The sequence below is a fragment of the Carcharodon carcharias genome, chromosome 19, assembly GCF_017639515.1.
Source record: "Carcharodon carcharias isolate sCarCar2 chromosome 19, sCarCar2.pri, whole genome shotgun sequence".
In the NCBI taxonomy this organism is placed as follows: Eukaryota; Metazoa; Chordata; class Chondrichthyes; order Lamniformes; family Lamnidae; genus Carcharodon; species Carcharodon carcharias.
This window is the reverse complement of record NC_054485.1, coordinates 81,454,521-81,462,054: the sequence shown is the minus strand read 5'-3', so window position 1 is coordinate 81,462,054 and position 7,534 is coordinate 81,454,521.

Below are 7,534 nucleotides of genomic sequence, written 5' to 3'. Positions count from 1 at the left end.
TGGCCCCAGCACTGAGCCCGGTAGAACACCACTCGTTACATCTTGCCAACCAGATAATGGCTAATGTATTCCTAATCTCTGCTTCCTGTTAGCTAGCCAATCTTCTATCCATGCCTATATGTTGCCCCCCACACCAGGAGCTTTCATTTTACGCAATAACTTTTGATGTGGTACCTTATCCCTGCCTTCTAGAAATCTAAGGTTCATATATCCACCGGTTCCCCTTTATCCACAACATTTCTTGAAAGAACTCCAATAAATTTGTTACTGATCATTTCCCTTGTACAAAACTATGTTGCGTCTGCCTGATTACCTTGAATTTTTCTGATATCCCCTGCTATAATGTCCTTAGTGATAGCTTCTGACATTTTCCCATTGACAGATATTTTGGTAACTGGCCTGTAATTTCCTGCTTTCTGTCTTGCTTCCTTTTCTATAAGCGAGTTACATTCCCAATTTTCCAAACTAATAGAACTTTCGTCCAATCTAGGGACTTTCAGAAAATTAAAGCCAATGCGTCAATTAATTCACTGGTCACTTTTATTGAGGCCCGAGGGCGAAGTGCATTAGGAAACGGGGACTCAGCAGCCAGCATCTGTGGAATTTGTTCAACACAACATCCCTGGTGATGATAGTTTTCTTGCGTTCCTCCCACTCTTCCATTTCCTGAGTTTCAGTTATTACTGCATCTGGCACATTCTGTCACCCCGATGTTTCTCTACCATCTAAAAGACAGAAATATCGAGTGTGTGTTTGCCTTGTACAGTGCAACCCCAACAACACCTTAGGAACCTCAACACAATCGGAGACAAAACAAAAGCAGAAATACCTGGAAAAACTCAACATGTCTGGCAGCATCGGCGGAGAAGAGCAAAGTTGATGTTTTGAGTCATCATGACCCTTCAAAAGACAATGCAGCCCGTTTGTTAGGTACCCCATCCAGCACCTTAAACATTCAAACCCTCCACGAACGATGAACAGTGGCAGCAGAATGTATGCACTGCACTAACTTATCAAGACTCCTTCGATAGCAACTTCCAAACGCCCATCATCTACCATCAAGTGGGACGAATTCAGCAGATTCTTGGGAGTGCCACCACCTACAAGCTCCCATCCAAGCCATATGCCATCCTAACCTGGAACTATATCACCATTCCTTCACTGTCGCTGCTTCATCATCAAAGAGCTACTTCCCTAAAAGGACTGTGGGTGCACATACACCTGATGTACCACCGTAGTTCAAGAAGGCAGCTCATCACCACCCTGCTCAAGATTGCCAACAAATGCTGGCCTTCACAGAGAAGACCACATTCTATTAAAAATATTTAAAAAAAATAAGCATCAATCACCCCAGGATGTGAAACAACGCCTGATCCAGAAGGATGGTAACCCTTAACTGGGACCAGACTTTCTGAAACAATATCTGTACCCGAGGGCGTGAAGCAGTGTCTGTCCCCTGTGAAAGTGAACGACGTTTTTTACCCCCTATGTCAGGAACCCTCTGCCACAGTTGGAGAAATTAGATGTTAGCGCCATGCAATCAAACTTCTTTATTCAAGTTTCAAAGAGTGAATGTATGAAGAGGGCAGTGCAAAAGCAATGCTGAATGTTTGCCAGTCGGCGCTGCGCAGATATGCTACCTCACTTTCCCAACAGTGCCTAATGTCCACTGCCTCAGGACTCCCCCACCATGCAGCAGGCCCTAATATCACCGGCGACTGTAGAATTGCCTCTGTAGCTGCGACCGGCCCCAGGCATTTGCCCTTAATTTTGCACTGAGGCCTTGCTCCCACCAGTTGCATACACTTCCAGATCAAGATCGATGACCTCTCTACAGAGGGATGTAGTGCGGTAAGGTGAAGGACAGTCAATTTTCGAGTGGGGTGGTTGTTTTTTGGGGACAGCAGGAGGAGAATCTGGTCCCATCAGGCCTTTGGAGTAGGGGAGAACAAAGACACACAAAGAAGGGTGTTTTTCTTTCCTTATTGGTGGAGACTCTGGCTTTCAGGGTTTTGCATCTCGTGTGTTCCATGTGGACGGGGTTAAAGGGCTGTTTTATAGAGGATTATAATAACGCCCAAGTTTTTTTTACTCTATGCTTTTATTTTAAAACTCCATAGTCCTGTTTGCAGTATTAACTGCTTTCTCAACACGCCATAACAAATTTAATTTTTTTATGTCCCCAGCTCATGTTCTCATGCAAATTTATTAGTATTGTATTTTTTTTATACTGCCTCCTTTTGTTTTTCCTTCCAAATGGAATCACTTAACAACCCTTTGCATTATGTCGCATTTATGGATTGTCCTGCATTCCACCAGGCTCTTTCTGGTCACCTGAAGTTTATTATATCCAACAAAGCTCTGAATACTTCAAAGTTCTGCAACATCCACAATGTTTGTAACGGTTCCATGTACATACAATTCTATGCCATTAAAGCATATCAAGTAAAGCAGGTGCCATAGGCAATGAATCATTATATGAAGGGGCCATCCCAAAAGCAATAGGGAATATTTGTCCGCGAAGCAACCGCATCTTCCTTCAGTCCGAAAAACAAGCATTCACCACTACTCTCTTCTTGAATGCATACAGCTTTCGCAACAAAGTAGATGATTTAAAGGCACAAATAAAGGGTAATGGTTCTGATCTAATTGCCATTACAGAGACGTGGTTACACGGTGACCGAGATCAGGAACTGTATGTTCAAACATAGTCTTCATTAAGGAAGGATAGTCAAAAAGGCAAAGAAGGTAAGGTAACTCTGCTTAAAACTGACGAGATCAGTGCATTCCTGAGAGGAATTTAGATCGAAGGATCATGATATAGAATCAGTGTGGGTGGAACTAAGGAACACCAAGGAAACGGAACATTGGTAGGAGATGTTTGCCTGCCACCAAACTGTAGTAGCAAAGTTAGGCACACTATAAGTCAGGAAATTAGAGATGCTCCTGACATGGGTAATAGTGTAATAATGAGCGGTTACAACTTACATAGATACAGGGCAAATCAAATTAGCACTAATGACGTGGAGAACTAATTCCTTGAGTGGGTACGAGATGGATTTCTGGAGCAGCGCATTATAGAACAAAACAACCGTCGGGCTGTTTTAGATTTAGGATTATATAATAAGACAGGGATATATAATAACCTTGTTGCAAACGAATATTTAGGGAACAATTTCCATAATATCATACAGTCTTACATTAAGTTTAAAAGTGATATAGTTCATTCTGGAACTATGTTCTTAAATCTGAATAAAGAAGGCTATGAACGTATGAGGGACAGGTTGGCTATGGTGTGTTGAGAAATACCTAATATTTTTGACAGTAGGCAGTATTTGAAGAAGTGTTGCATGGTCTACGACAATTATACACTCCTCTAAAACACAAAAACCAAACATGAAAAAACAGTGGTTAGCAGTAGAAGTTAAAGATTGCATTAGACAGAAAGGAACTGTCTTCTCTCGCTGCCAAACAAAGTCGAAAGGTATTATACTGAGGCGGTGCAGGTTGGCTACCCAGGGGCCCTAGCTGGTCCTGAACCTATTTAGTAAGCACACCTGTGGCCTTGACAGCTAAAAGCTGCCATTCAGCATATCATTGTGTGCATCGCATTCAGACCTGGGGGCTCAGCAATGTTAAATATTTATCAATATTTAGCTCACCCAGAGTCTGATTGCATACCATCTTTATCTTCAATAATGATAGATGCAAATTTTCCTTTTAGGACCTCTGACATCCCCCTCGCTCCTTGAATAAATTTCATTTTAAGTACCAACTTCGCTGCAAACCAGCTTTTACCATCGCTTTACTATTCAGCTGAAGATAGAAGACTTTGTAATTACTTGTTATTTTAGCTGCCAGTCTCCTCTCACACTCTATCTTGTCTTCTTCTCAGTTATTTTTCACCCCCTTGCTAACCTTGTTATGATCAGTCTGTTACTCAGTTATGCTATCCAACTGTCATCTGCTATCTGCAACCCTTTACCGCCTCATCATCATCTCAATTTTCTCCACCATCCAGAGAATGTTGTCGTTATTTTTCCTACGTTTATCCCATATGGAAATGTAATGTTATTGTATCTGAACTATTTCCATCTGCTAACAGTATTTTATTTCAATTTATGTTGGGTCACACTAGCTCTCACCCCAGTGAAGTTCGTCTTCATGCAATTATTAGTTTTATTATTATTATTAAAAATAATAATGTATAATAATATTAATACTAATAGTAATAATAAACTAGATTTTTGATTCTGCTTTTCCATAGAAGGCCATAATCTAATGATATCGTTGTGGAGTATCTAAAATACATTCAAAATAGAGTCACCTGTAGGTAGATTCAGCAGCCGTTCAACTGTGCACACATGGGAAATACATGTTCGGAATGTTCTAAAAGACAATTTGAAGGTACGCAGCTTCTGTTGGACGATTTGTGCCGACTTATAGGTAACTCAGATGGTTCTTATGTCTTATGTTGTATGCCTAATTGTTACATTCTTAATTACAAATGAGCTTGTAACATAAACACAAAATGACCTGTTCAACACGTCCGAAGTTTCGACGCAATTTGTAAATCATGGAATGACCTGCACTTTAGGACAAAGGATTTTCACAGTTCATTCTAAAGCTTAAGCTTTGCTTATCAATTCTGTTATTTAGTTGTTGTTCTAATTCATTTGCATGTCTTAGATTGACCCGGAAGTTAAGCAAACGACTGTATAACAATATAACTCATAGACCATTGAACAACTTACTTATCCTGGCCCAAAAGTCGCATGACGTTAGCTTTATCATGGACTGGTCCATTAGCTAGTCATCGGCTTCCAGGCCTGGCAAACATGTCATATTCATATTTATTTTTTTTTAACAGCAGGCACCTTTAAAATTTATACCCGCAACTGGGCCAAGCCTGAGTAATTCCACAATGCATCCTGTATGCCTCTGCACTGCCATGATTACTACTTTCCCCCACTGATACTTGACCTAACTGGCCCACCTCATTCCCCATCTGAGGTATAGCGCACTGCTTTCCGTGTTGTTCTAAAATCATGCTGATGTGGAAAAATTTCCTTTGATTGGCAAGTGGACTCTCATTTGACGAGGCATTGTCGTAAAGAATGCATCAGGGAATGGTACTGCCAAAACTTTTGTTTAAATTCAATAAATGTGAGTCGAAAATAATTGGTCGAGACTTTGCCAGGGGGAATGCAGCGTCCCTAGTTGACCTTCAAAAGGTGGTGGTGAGCTGACTTCTTGAACCACTGCAGTCCATGTGGTGCAGGTACACCCACAGTGCTGTTAGGAAGTGAGCTCCAGGATTTTAACCCAGCGACTGTGATGGAACGGCGATATATAAACAGGTCAGGATGGTGGGTGACCTGGAGGTGAGCTTTCAGGTAGTGCTGATCCCATCCATCTGCTACCCTTGTCCTCTAAATGGTAGTAGACTTGTGTTTGGAAGGTGCTGTCCAAGGAACTTTGATAAGTTCCTACAGGGCATCTTGTAAATGTTACACACTGCTGCAATTGTGCTTAGGTGGTGGAGGGAGTGAATGTTTGTGGATGTGGTGCCAATCAAGTTGACTGCTTTGTCCTGGACGGTGTCCAGCATCTTCAGTATTGTAGGAGCTGTACTCATCCAGGCAGGTGGGGTGTATTGCAACACATGCCAGGCTTGTGCCTTGTAGATGGTGGACAGGCTTTGTGTATTTGGAAGGCGAGTTACTCGTTGCATGATTCCCAGACTCTGACCCTGCCCTTGTAGCCAAAGTATTTATATGGCTAATCCAATTCCGTTTCTGGTCAATGAATACCCACAGGATGTTGATGGTGGGAGATTCAGTGATGGTAATGCAATTGAACATCAAAGGGCGATGGTTGGATTCACTCTTGTTGGAGATAGTCATTGCCTGACACTTGTGTGGTGCGAATTTTACTTTCCACTTGTCAGGCAAAGCCTGGATATTTTCAAGGTTTGGTTGCATTTGGACATGTGCTGCTTCAGTATCCGAGGAGTTGCGAATCATGCTGAATATTGTGAAGTTCTGCACTTCCAACCTAATGATGGAAGGAAGCAGCTGAAGATGGTTGGGCTTAGGGCATTACCTCGCGGATCACCTGCAGGGGTGTCCTGGAGCTGAGATGGCTGACCTCCAACACCCACAGCCATCTTCCTTTGTGCTGGGTATGACTCCAACCAGCAGAGAGTTTTCCCCCGATTCCCATAGAGTTTTGTTAGGGCTCCTTGATGCCTTAACCTGTCAAATAGTGCCTTGATGCCAAGTGCAGTCACTCTCACCTCACCTCGGGAGTCCAGCTCTTTTGCCCATGATTGAATTAAGGCTGTAATGAGGTCAGGTGCCGAGTGGCCCTGGCGGAACCAGAACTGGGTATCAATGAGCATGTTGTTTCTAAGCAATTGTCGCTTGATAGCACCTTTGATGACCAATTCCATTACTTTACTGATGAGTGAAAGCAGAGTGATGGGGCGGTAATTGGCTGGTTTGGATTTGTCCTGCTTTTTTGTGTACAGGACATACCTGGGCAAGTTTCCACATTACCAGGTAGGTGCCAGTATTGTGGCTATTCAAAGCAATGCTGCTTAGTGTTGTTGCACTTAACATTCCACCGGTAAATGTGATTATGGCTCATCTGTCACAAATCGCCATATACCGGCCTTTGTTGCAGAAAGCTGAATCAATTTTGTTCATGAAGAAGAGCACCATTAGTTTTAAACACTGCATTTTAGTGTGCCGATCTCATTCCTTTTCTTTCCTTGACATAGACTGTGTCATAATAGCAAATTCATTCGACTAAAATCAAGGTTCTAAAGAAAGCCGAATCACCTCAAACATATGAACATATTTGGGGTCAAAGCACGCCAATCGCGCCCAACATTAACGTTTTTATTCACTTCACATTGTTAAACAAATTGATTCATTATACGAAGAACAATCCATATCAGCTACGTGATAGTCCCCTGTCACGAATTAGACGCCAAAGTATAATACAATAATTGGAGTTTCACTATGACTAAAAACCAAGGCTAGATTTATCAGTTTAGGAGTTTTGTTCACCATATATTTCGATGTGAATTCAATCTCAAATTAAGCAAAAAGAGCAAATATATTTATCAAATTTATCAAACTGCCCTAGCCCAGTCTAAATCTGCTATCAATGGCAGCACAATTCGCAAGGAGGGTCAGCTATCAGGCTGGTTCGAGTTTTTGGTACAAATATGGGGACCACTGGTAGCTCTGCAGGGCCAGTACACAAAGTGAAATGCGCCCTTTAGATCTTCCAGAAACTGATGATGGGTACGACTGAAATAGATCAATCGAGGTGTCTGAAGTATGAGGGGCATGATGAGGTAATGGTGATGTCGCTGGGCGGGTAATCCAGCAATTTCCCCACTACTACATGAACCAGAGCCCACTTCTCCCATATCAGTCTTTTAGTCACGCATTCATTTTGCTAACTTCATTTTTGCAATGCCAATTTGCCCTTGTATTTGAGATTTAGCTTTTTAATTTTA